Source organism: Triticum aestivum, chromosome 2D, assembly GCF_018294505.1.
Source record: "Triticum aestivum cultivar Chinese Spring chromosome 2D, IWGSC CS RefSeq v2.1, whole genome shotgun sequence".
In the NCBI taxonomy this organism is placed as follows: Eukaryota; Viridiplantae; Streptophyta; class Magnoliopsida; order Poales; family Poaceae; genus Triticum; species Triticum aestivum.
The window spans coordinates 75799752-75811071 of NC_057799.1; positions in this window are offsets into that span (position 1 = coordinate 75799752).

The following is an 11320-nucleotide window of genomic DNA, read 5'->3' on the forward strand; positions in this document are numbered from 1 at the left end:
TGCGCCTGCGTTTCGATCCAGCCCCCCGATTCAGCTTGCATCATGGATCAATAAGGGGTTGGACTGGGGATCAGTTGACGAGGTGCGGACTCTGCAAAGTCGTATCCGAAGCCTCATTGAAAAGGATATCAATATTGTCAACGTTATTCAGGTGATGCTAGTCCGCCGGACCCTCCCGTGCCAGCGACGGCCTCTCCGCCTGTGGGAGTTTAATCCAGAAGGGCCATGGACTCTTCAGCACTACGCACGAAGGGATGTGGAAATTATTCTTCGGGAGACGAAAACAATGGCCGGACACCATCGAAGATACTGGCCTAGACTGTAACCATCCGGACACCCTGGTAAGTACTCATCCACCGAACACCTCATAATCAGATATCCTGTGGTAAGATACTGAGCAAACCATCCTTTCGTAGGGTTGGATAAAGAAAGCGGAAAGGATTAGGTGTCCGGCCCCTCTTCCCGAAGACTTAGCCGACTCCGTGTTAACAAGGATGCTGGCACCGGCACCGTACCAGATGCCGGCAGGGAAGGGCAAGGTGGAGAGCGAGAAGACCCGGGATGACCTTCGTTCCGGAGGTAAATCGGATACTGAGTCCGGAGAAATCGACATTTCCTTGCCCGAAGACGAAGGCAAAAGAGAAGCCAGTATCCCTTCTCCATTCAGGAGGAAAAGGGCCGCCTCCGAAAGTTGGGAGGGGCGGTCTCCTAAGAGAGGAAAGATGCCACCGTCGAGTGGCTCGGGATTGGAAGCCGACGCCGATGAACGGCTCCGTCATGAGGACAAGCCCTCAACCAAACCATAAGTGAATCCGGGATACTTTGATAGCGTCCCGCCTCTTTCTTGTTACCGAAGAGATACGTAACGTGCCTGTGTATTTTTACAGTCTGGCATAGAGTTTTTCTGGGCAATCCTCTTCTTCGGGAGATCTCCTCCCCGAGATGATGGAAAGTGAGACGCCTCCCCCGACCTCCTCGCCCAATTAGGCGGACGACTCCAAAGTGTCATCTCAGAGGGTTGTTCTTGATCAACAAGCTATGCAGGGGATGAAAGAGGCGGTACCCGAAGGCGAACCTCCGATCGTCCGGGATTCGGGGGCCAATAATGAAGGCCCCAGATTGTCCGGTTTTCAGCCAACTATGATTCTGGAGACGGGTGAACGGGTTCCTTCAAAGGATGGTCGTGCTCCCAGAGCGACTTCCGGAGACCCGGCGACGCCGGATATATTCCGGGATATGCTGCGAAAAGCATCCGTCTCGGAGGAACAGCGTACCTTGATGGGTACGGTGGTTGAGAAGATTCTGTCCGCGAAGAGCAGATTGAATAAAGCCTTCATGAGCCTGCTAAAAGGTTTCAAGGTTTGTGATGTAGTTTTTTAAACTATATGTTATTTGCAAAGGTGCACCTGTGTATAGGTAGTAGCCCCTGAGACTCGGGTTGGCTTCCCATGGGAGGCGAACGGAGGATCGAGAAGAAATATTCAAGGACTAATCTAATTAACTTGAACACATGGTGCTTCCCCCCTGGCTACTTCCCAGACTACGGAAATTGCCGAGCTGCAGCGGAAGCTTGATGTGGCAGGGGATGACATTGCGTTAATCAATATGCATCTTGACGAGTCGCAAGGTATGTATTCGGGGCAGTCCCTTCACATGACTGCACATGGTGCCGCCGCCATTGAAATTCTTCGGGCGGAGCTTGCCCGGGCCAAGGAGCAGGCCCGGTTTAGTAATGCGGCTGCCAAGAAGGCATCGGCTGAGTTAGAAGCCAAACAAGCTGCTCGGCGCCAAGACGAGGAGAAGATATCCACGATGGCGCTCGAATTAAAAAAAGCTGCTAGCCATTGTGAACTTCTTGAGAAGGAAAATGAAGCCAAAACGGCTGAACTTGACAAGGCCTTACGAGAAGCGAGAGAAGCGCGGTCTGAATCCAGAGTAGCCCGTGAGGAGATCCGGCAAGCTGGGGAGATTGCGGCTGGTAAGCCCTTTTTGCTGCAGACTAAGTTCGGCGATCCCAACTATGCTCAGCTTAACCAAGTTTGGAGTTCTCCGGACGAGTTTTTAGACATGGCGAAGAGTTCTTCCGATGCGGCGCAGTTTTATCAAGTGCGAGAGGTATGCAACGGAGAAGCTTTTCTAGTCACAATTTGGTGCGTCAAAGCGCCCTCTGTTGCTGAATGAACAAATGTCTCAATGGGCCGAGCTTCATAGGATATCCGGCGCTGCCATGAAGAATGTCATAATCTGGCTGTGGCCGACTGAGCCTGTTCCGAATAGCTACTTCGGCTTCGTGCAGCGGCTCGTTGATGCGGTGACACGTATCGACGCTGTGAAGCGGTCGGCGTGCACTGAGGGTGCACGGATGGCCTTTACCCGAGTCAAGACATTCTGGGGGAAGATGAAGGCCATCGAAGTTGCCGCGGAGAGTCCACCCAAGGGCAAGGACCGTTATGCACCGGAGCATTATTTTGAAGACGTCTTAGAGGCCGCCCGCTTAATAGAGGGTCAATGCTCGAAAGACATAATATTCGAGTGAGGTGTATGAGAATTGTAAAAGATAATTTTATAGTTAATCTATTTTTATGTTTTGCTCGAAAGCTTATGTTCCTCCTGTGCGGCCGTGTTAATATAATCTGAAAGTTTTCCAGTCGTCGGCTTCAGCCCCCTCGTAGGAAGTACGGGGGTGTTCGGAAAAGCATTTAATCACTCTTGATCCAACGTCTTGGTCCATGAAGGAGGTGATGATGCGGCGAACCAGGCAATCAGACTATAGGGCGTTAACACTTTCACTTAGCCATAGGAGTTTTATAGGGGGGGCTACGATATAGCCCCTAGTATGTGTACGGCTTATTCCAATATGGTGCGTTACATATATGACCTGAAAAAAAGGCCCTGCATGTAATACGGAGGGAATCGCGACAGATTCCGATAAGTCATCGAGTGGTTGACCAGCTCTCGCAGCATCATGACAGTCGAGTTTCGGCTTTCTCTACTGAGGTGCTTGACCAGACGAGCCGGAAGCACAATGGTAGTAGTTCTCCCTTTACTACCCTAGCCGACAGCGGAACGTAAGGTAGCCAGCACAGGAGCCGGGCAACCCAACCATTGACCCAAGACATGATTCGGAGCTTATGCATAAAAGGCCAAACTCGCGACGCCGAAGTACGTTGTAAAGCTGTTCGGACTTTGTTGGCGACTCATTTGTTCCCATACCGAGCCCCTGGCAGGTTATGCCGAGGTATATCTGTGAAACAACCATAGGAGCCATATTCATTGGCGAAAAGATACGAATGATTAATTCGGATAATGTTTACTGGGACCTGAGCGATATGCCAATGATTACTTTATATATATATATAAAGACCACAACCCTGGCTATTTGACATGCCCGGGGTCGAAGGCGGAGGAAAAAGGCATATTACAGGCTCGAAATAAAGAGTGCGGTCTACAAAAAGTTATTTTGGACCTCCTGTCGCACGTCTGCGCCGCCTGTCCTCGGCGAGAGGGAATCCTTTACGGAAGTAGCCCCTTAGGTGAGTGTACGGATCCGAACTCCGATAGAGTCAGTTTAGATGCTTGTCCTTTGCGTCACCTGTTTTTAAGAGATAATGAAGAAACAAGTAAAAAGAAAGTAGATAAAGAATGTTACGGGAATGATTGGAGACTTGTCCGTATAGTGCTTCCGCCTGTGCCCATGGTATCTTGAGTGCGTAGTGATGTATGCGCGGTACAAATATTGCAGGTATATGCGGTGGGCGGCGGAAGCCGAACTACTATTTCTGCTCCGGGATTGGTCGATCCTCTCCGTCATCCCTATCGCCTGGCAGCCTCCTCCCCTTGTGTTCGGCGTTGAGCTTGCCGGCCTGCTTGAAGACCCAACAGTTTCTGTTGGTATGATTAGCTAGTTTATCGGGGTGGCCGTGAATCTGGCAGGGTCGGTCCAGTATCCTGTCTAGGTTGGATGGTCCATCTTGGTTTGCCTTGAGTGGCTTTTTCCGTTGACCGGGCTTGGGATTGCTAAATCCGGCGTTGACCGCTGTGTCGCATGATCTTTCATTATCATTGCGACTGTTGTGTTTGCTTCGTCGTGGCTTGCCATTACCGTCCCAGATTTCGAAAGTGCCCGAGTCGCTGGCGCTGTTGCTTCTACGAGCGAGCCAGCTATCTTCTCCCGCGCAAAAGCGGGTCATTAGAGCGGTAAGGGCTGTCATGGATTTAGGTCCTTCTTGACCAAGGTGGCGTGCAAGCCATTCATCCCGGACGCTGTGTTTGAAGGCCGCGAGGGCTTCCGCGTCCGGACAGCCGACGATTTGGTTCTTTTTAACTAAGAACCTAGTCCGGAGCTTCCTGGCTGACTCTCCGGGCTGCTGGACAATGTGAGTTAAGTCATCGGCATCCGGTGGCTGGACATATGTTCCTTGGAAGTTGTCGCGGAAGGCGTCTTCCAACTCTTCCCAGCTGCCAATAGAATTTTCCGGCAGACTGTTTAACCAGTACCGAGCTGGTCCTTTGAGTTTTAATGGTAGGTATTTGATGGCATGAAGGTCATCTCCGCGGGCCATGTGGATATGGAGGAGGAAGTCCTCGATCCATACCGCGGGATCCGTTGTTCCGTCGTATGATTCGATATTTATGGGTTTGAACCCATCTGGGAATTCATGCTCCATTACTTCGTCTGTGAAGCAAAGAGGGTGTGCGGCGCCTCTATGTTGGGCCACACTGCGACGTACCTCCGATGGAGTCCATTTGCGGTTTTCAGCCCGGGCGTGGCTAGGTTTGTCACATCCGAATAAGTAGCCACTGTCGTGTGTCGAGGCACGTCCTCGTGATCCGCAGAGCGATCTTGCGTGACCTGCTCTACTGTCCAAGTCCTGTCGAAGGTCGTGTGTACAACCCCGAGCTGTTTTACTCTTGCCTTTACAGCGAGGTGGGGTGGTCTGGTGTTCAGCCTGAGTTGCCACTTTATCCGGACCAAGTTCTGGTCAGCCTGCCGCATTGTGCGATGATGGTACGGGCTCCAGCGCCTCATCATCGAACTGGGGTAGCAATCTATGTTTCGGGTAGCTTTTGGCTGGGCCACTAAGGCCGTATTCTTCGGCGGCCAGGACTTCGGCCCACCTATCATTGAGCAGATCTTGGTCCGCTTGAAGTTGGAGCTGCTTCTTTTTCAGGCTTCTTGCAGTGGCTATTAGCCGGCGTTTGAAGCGCTCTTGCTCGAGAGGTTCCTTGGGCACGATGAAATCCTCGTTGCCGAGGCTTTCCTCCTCTTCGGAGAGCAGAAGATAGTTACTATCCTCCGAGTCTTCGTGTATGGCCTGTTCATCCTTTTCGGAGGTTGTTCCCACAGGGTCTTCATTGTCTTCGGCGTCGTCCGGAGTATTATTTTCTCCGGTGCCAGTGTTGTTGTCTTTTGTATGACATGACTTAGAGCGGCGCCGCTGACGTCGGCAACTGGGCTTTGTCTCAGGAGGTTTATCTTCGACTGGATCCTCTTTGTCATCGTTGTTAGTTTCTTTAGGCGTATCCACCATGTATACATCGTAGGAAGAAGTGGTCGTCCATCGCCCAATGAGTGGCAGGTTTTGGCCCTGCTCTTCGTCGGCATCGTCGTCCGTACTGACGACGTCTTTGGATCCGTAATCAAGCATATCAGTTAAGTCCTCGACAGTGGCTATGGAGTGGGTGGCGGGTGGGAAGCAAAGTTCCCCATCATCAGCCCCTAGTTCGAACCATACATAGTTCGGTTGTGAGTCCCCCGCTAAGGACAAGTTCTTTAATGAGTTCAGCATATCGCCCAAGGGCGAGTGCTGGAAGATGTCTGCGGCGCTGAACTCAAAGATCGATAAGCGATCAAGTTCAGTATCCGCGGGCTCACATTGTTCGGAACTTATACCCGAAGAAGAGTCCGGAGTTCCGGTGACACGAGTACTGCGTGAGGTCAAGTCCATGTACGGCTCCAACGCCGGAGAATCTGTGGCCTCCATGGTGGGGTTGAACCTCCAATCCTTGGATGTCGTAGTGTGCTCTGGATCTAAGGCCGGAATGATCACAGGAGCTATCTCCTGGATGTGGTCTGACGACAGATTTAGGTCATGTTCGTCGAGGTGACCGGGAGTGGTCGCCACGGTCTCGAATCCGGTGAAGATCAAATCTCCACGGATGTCCGCGACGTAATTCAAGCTCCCAAACCTGATCTGATGGCCAGGGGCGTAGCTGTCGATCTGCTCCAGGTGGCCAAGCGAGTTGGCCCGCAGTGCGAAGCCACCGAACACGAAGATCTGTCCGGGGAGGAACGTTTCTCCTTGGACAGCATCACTATCGACGATTGAAGGGGCCATCGGACCTTTTCGTCGACGGCACAGTGGAACTCTCAATGAAAGCACCAATGTCGGTGTCAAAACCGGGGATCTCGGGTAGGGGCCGAACTCTGCGTCTAAGGTCGATGGTAACAGGAGACAGGGGACGCGATGTTTACCCAGGTTCGGGCCCTCTCTATGGAGGTAATACCCTACTTCTTGCTTGATTGATCTTGATGAATATGAGTATTACAAGATTTGATCTACCACGAGATCGTAATGGCTAAACCCTAAAAGCCTAGCCTGTATGACTATGGTAATCGTTATCTCTCTCTTCCGGACTAAGTCCTCCGGTTTATATAGACACCAGGGAGATCTAGGTTTACACAAGGTCGGTTATAAAGGAAAAGAATCTACGTATCCGGTCGCCAAGCTTGCCTTCCACGCAAGGAGAGTCCCATCCGGACATGGATGTGGTACTCGGTCTTCGTATCTTCATAGCCCATCAGTCCGGCCCATGGCTAATAGGCCGGACGCCCGAGGACCCCTTAGTCCAGGACTCCCTCATTAACGGCGGCCACGGGGCGGCTCTCTGACGGCGCGTCAATAGCAGCTCATGGCCGGGGGGCGTCGATGGTGGAAACTGGGGCGGAAGAACAGCAGCTGGCAGAGTCGGCCCGGGGCGCCTCAGCGGCGGGTTGGAGCAGCCAAGGCGGCTCAGCGGGCCGCAGCCGGGACAGAGGCGACCGGCGGAGGCGGCTCGTCCGCGGAGGCACGCCGGTGAGGTGCGGTCGCAACGGCGGGGACGGGACGGCGGCTTGTGAAGGTGGCGCGGTGACTGGTCGACCCGGCACGGATGGACGACGCAGCATCGCAGAGACGTACGGCGGTGTGAGGCAGCGTAGGGCGCTGTTCGGGCTACCGGACCACGCATCAACGACGGGTCAAGGCAGGCCCACAGCGGCGGTTTTGACGGCAGTGAGCCAGCGCGGAGACGGCTCGGCGGACCTGACGTTTTGATTGCTACGGCTTTGAAACACGGGGACGAGCCGGCGGAGGCGCCAGGTCAGGCCACGGTTGTGGCTGGAACAGCAAGGCGAGGTTCGCTGTGGAGTGAGTGGAGGAGGCCAGCTAGAGGCTCGGCAATTGGGGTGAGCGGCGGCTCATCACTTGGCGACTTAGGAGGCGGTCGGCTCTTAAGGGCGACGACGAAGATGACTCAGGGCGAGGCCAAGGTGGCGATGGCAGCGGCTCAAGAGGCGGCCGCAGCAGCAACTCTGCGCACCGGCGAATCGAGGGAGGAGAGCGGCGGGTGCTCGGTGAGGTGACGGCGGAGGTGGTTTGCTGCGAATGCCGGCCAGCTTTGGCGCGGGTAGCCCGGGTTGCATCCAAGGCTACAGCGGCGGCGGCGGCAGGGCCACGAAACCAACGGGTCGATGGTGACGGTTCGCAGCAGATGAAGCGGGTCAGCAGGAGGCAGAGTTTGGGTGGCAGCAAAAGCGGGCCGCAGCGACCCGGGGTGCAGTCACAGCCACAGCACCGGCAGAGGGCGCGGCTTGGCGGAGGCCAGTAGAAACGACGGTCGGGCCCAGTAGTTCTAAGGCGGACGAAGGAGGCGACTCACGGGCGGCAGCTCCCGTCACGGCAGAAAACAGTCACGCCATGAAGGCGACCGGCGGCTCGCGCGTGGGCTGCAGCTCAGACAACGGCAACTGCAGCAAGCATGGCCACATAGGCAATGACGGGCCTCGACGCCGGCTCACGGCTCGGACGCGGCCAAGGACGAACCAGCCCGAGGAGACGGTGGTCGGGGCGGCTTGTAATCCGGGTCGGAGTGCGTACAGCCGGGCGAATCCGAGGGAAAAAAGGCACATTGAGGCGGAGACGGCGGCTGCAGCGATAGCGAGATCCGGGTCGTGGCCGGTCCAGAGCGCGGTGGCTAGTGCTAGAAGAAGGCCAGTCTTTTTTCTGTAGTCTGAATCCAATTCGTCTTAGTCTGCCCAACCTGTCGATGGAGACTTTTCGGACGGCTTCTAACTTTGGATCCAGAAGTTCAATAGCAGTATTATGATTGATTTGATGTGCCAGCTTTGGTCAGGCCCTATACAACTGCTTGTTCCCAGATTGGAAAAGCTGTCACCGCCATTGAATTATTGCACGGCGGTTTGTGCAAAGCAACGAGGACGGCGGCTGCTGTAGTACTACCTTTCTCTCAGTTTACAGGGCGTGCGCGTACCTCTAGGTCGTCAATTTGACCAACCTAATACAAGTCATATATTACAAAAAATATATCAACATAAACTTTGGAGTTTCTACTTTCAAAAGATATAATTTTTGTGTTATATAGTTTATATTAGGGTGATAAAATTGGCAACCTAGGTATACGCGCAGGACTTGTAAACTGAAACAGAGGTAGTAGATATCAACTTGTTTTGGGATTCGACGGATTACTGGTTTTTGCAACACGTAACCTTAATTTCTTTTGAACTCAAACCTTACACTGCCAACTTCATAGTTGACCAGCAAACTTAATTAACCCGGCTGCGGCTCTGCTTGCTCCATGCCGGTTCTTTCTTCATTCGTAAATTGCAAACTTCTCGATCCTGAGATAGATCCCTCCATGGAATCAACACCACCGTGCGCGGGCCCCACGGTGGGCGCCAACTGTCGTGGAATTGTCACGGTAGATGTCCTAGTGTGCGGACTTAGTCGTGAGGTCAACGCATCTATGCGGTAGCTTGAGAGGGGTTGGTCGGGATGAGAGACGCGAGGCGGATAAACACACAAGACAAGGGTTTAGACAGCTTCAGGCCCCGGGAAACATCATCCGGTAAAAACCCTACATGTTGTTTGTGGCTAGGTCTCATTATGCTCATGAGGGAGTCGCTGTAAGCCGGCTCTCCTCCTTATGTCTAACCTAGAGATCATTCAACTCCCCCTCTTGGGGTGCCCTGCCCCTCCTTATATAAGTTGAAGGGGCGGATTACATGTAGAGTCCAACTCGGACTTAAGACTTAACTATTCTGACTTCTCTTCACGGGCTTCTCTCCATGGGCTTCTTAACGTTTTGGGCTTATTAACCCCAGGCGACTCTGTCACAGTCTAACTTAAACATCTGGCTTAAACAATCTGCCGGCTTACAATATGCCGGCTTAACTGTCTGGCTTAACTGTTTGCCGGCTTACCATGCTTAACTGTCTCCGCCGGCTTACCCTGCTTAATTGTCCGTCAGCTTATCCTGCTTAGCTGTCTGCCGACTTATAATCTGCCGGCATAAACAACTTAAACAATCTGCCGGGTCACCAATGAACACCAAATCCCAGCCAGGTCATATCTCCGGCAGGGTCATACCGCGGGGGTATATCCCCGACAGGTTAGTACCTTCGAAATAATTTATTTGATGGCATGAGACTGGTAAACCTCCTCGATGACATATGGGCCTTCCCATTTCGAGTGGAGCTTCCCTGCAAAAAATCTAAAACGAGAGTTGTACAAAAGAACATATTCTTCGACTTTAAACTCACGCTTTTGGATTCTTTTGTCATGCCATCTTTTAACTTTTTTAATAACCTTGCATTTTCATAAGCTTGGGTTCTCCATTCATCTAATGACTTAATATCAAATAACCTCTTTTCACCAGCAAGTTTGAAGTCATAATTGAGTTCTTTTACTGCCCAAAATGCTTTATGTTCTAACTCAAGAGGCAAATGACAAGCTTTTCCATAAACCATTTTATAAGGAGACATACCCATAGGATTTTTATATGTTGTTCTATAAGCCCAAAGTGCATCATCTAATTTCTTAGACCAATTCTTTCTGGACCTATTGACAATCTTTTGCAAAATTAATTTTATTTCTCTATTGCTAAGTTCAACTTGACCACTAGACTGAGGATGATAGGGTGATGTGATTCTATGGTTAGCATCATACTTAGCAAGCAATTTACGAAAAGCACCATGAATAAAGTGTGAACCACCATCAGTCATTAAATATCTAGGGACTCCAAACCTTGGGAAAATAACTTCCTTAAGCATTTTAATAGAGGTGTTGTGATCAGCACTACTGGTTGGAATAGCTTCTACCCACTTAGTAACATAATCAACAGCAACCAAAATATGTGTATACCCATTAGAGGAAGGAAAAGGTCTCATGTAATCAAATCCCCAAACATCAAATGGTTCAACAGCAAGTGAATAATTCACAAGCATTTCTTGACAGTTACCGATATTACCTATTCTTTGACATTCATCACAAGATGAGACGTACTTACGGGCATCCTTGAAGAGAGTACGCCAATAAAATCCAGACTGCAATACCTTATGAGCAGTTCTATCTCCAGCATGATGCCCTCCATAAGCCTCGGAGTGACATTTTTGTATGATTTGTCCCTGTTCATACTCAGGGTCTTAAATCATAGAAGAATTTTTTATAAAGATGTGGTCATCTATTTTGGAACGGAGGGAGTAGAATGTTGCTAAATTATCTAGTGTTTACCCCATGCGGCACAATAAAGTAATTCTATAAGTCGTCCATTGCTATATATGAGTTATTGCAATGTGAGAAGAACAATTCTCAAACTATATATTTTTTTAAAAGAAATATAATCGGGTCTGCATAAATAAGTCTTGACAGATCAATTTCCATATTTGTTTTATTACAGTATATTTTCTCATATACAACAAAAGTTTTTTTGCAAGGTACAATAAAGTTTTTTTTTCTTATTCCAAACCCTTCAATTTTTTTGAGAAAGAAAATGTTCATCGCTGTGTTCGTTGGTTGAGACCAACCATCTCGCTTCTTTTTCTCCATCCAAAACTCTGTAATCATCCCATCAGATATGCATGCGCTAACCACCATTGAATACTTCTCACGCCATCCCCAAGTCAGTCGGTAATCTTGCAGCACAGCCAACTCTAAGAACTCTCCCAAAAGGCCAAAACATCACCTCGTTCCTTGCCAACGTGATTAGTACGCACGCTGCCGCGGACTGCCTATCTCGTATGCTCGGCTCCGCCTGCTACGCA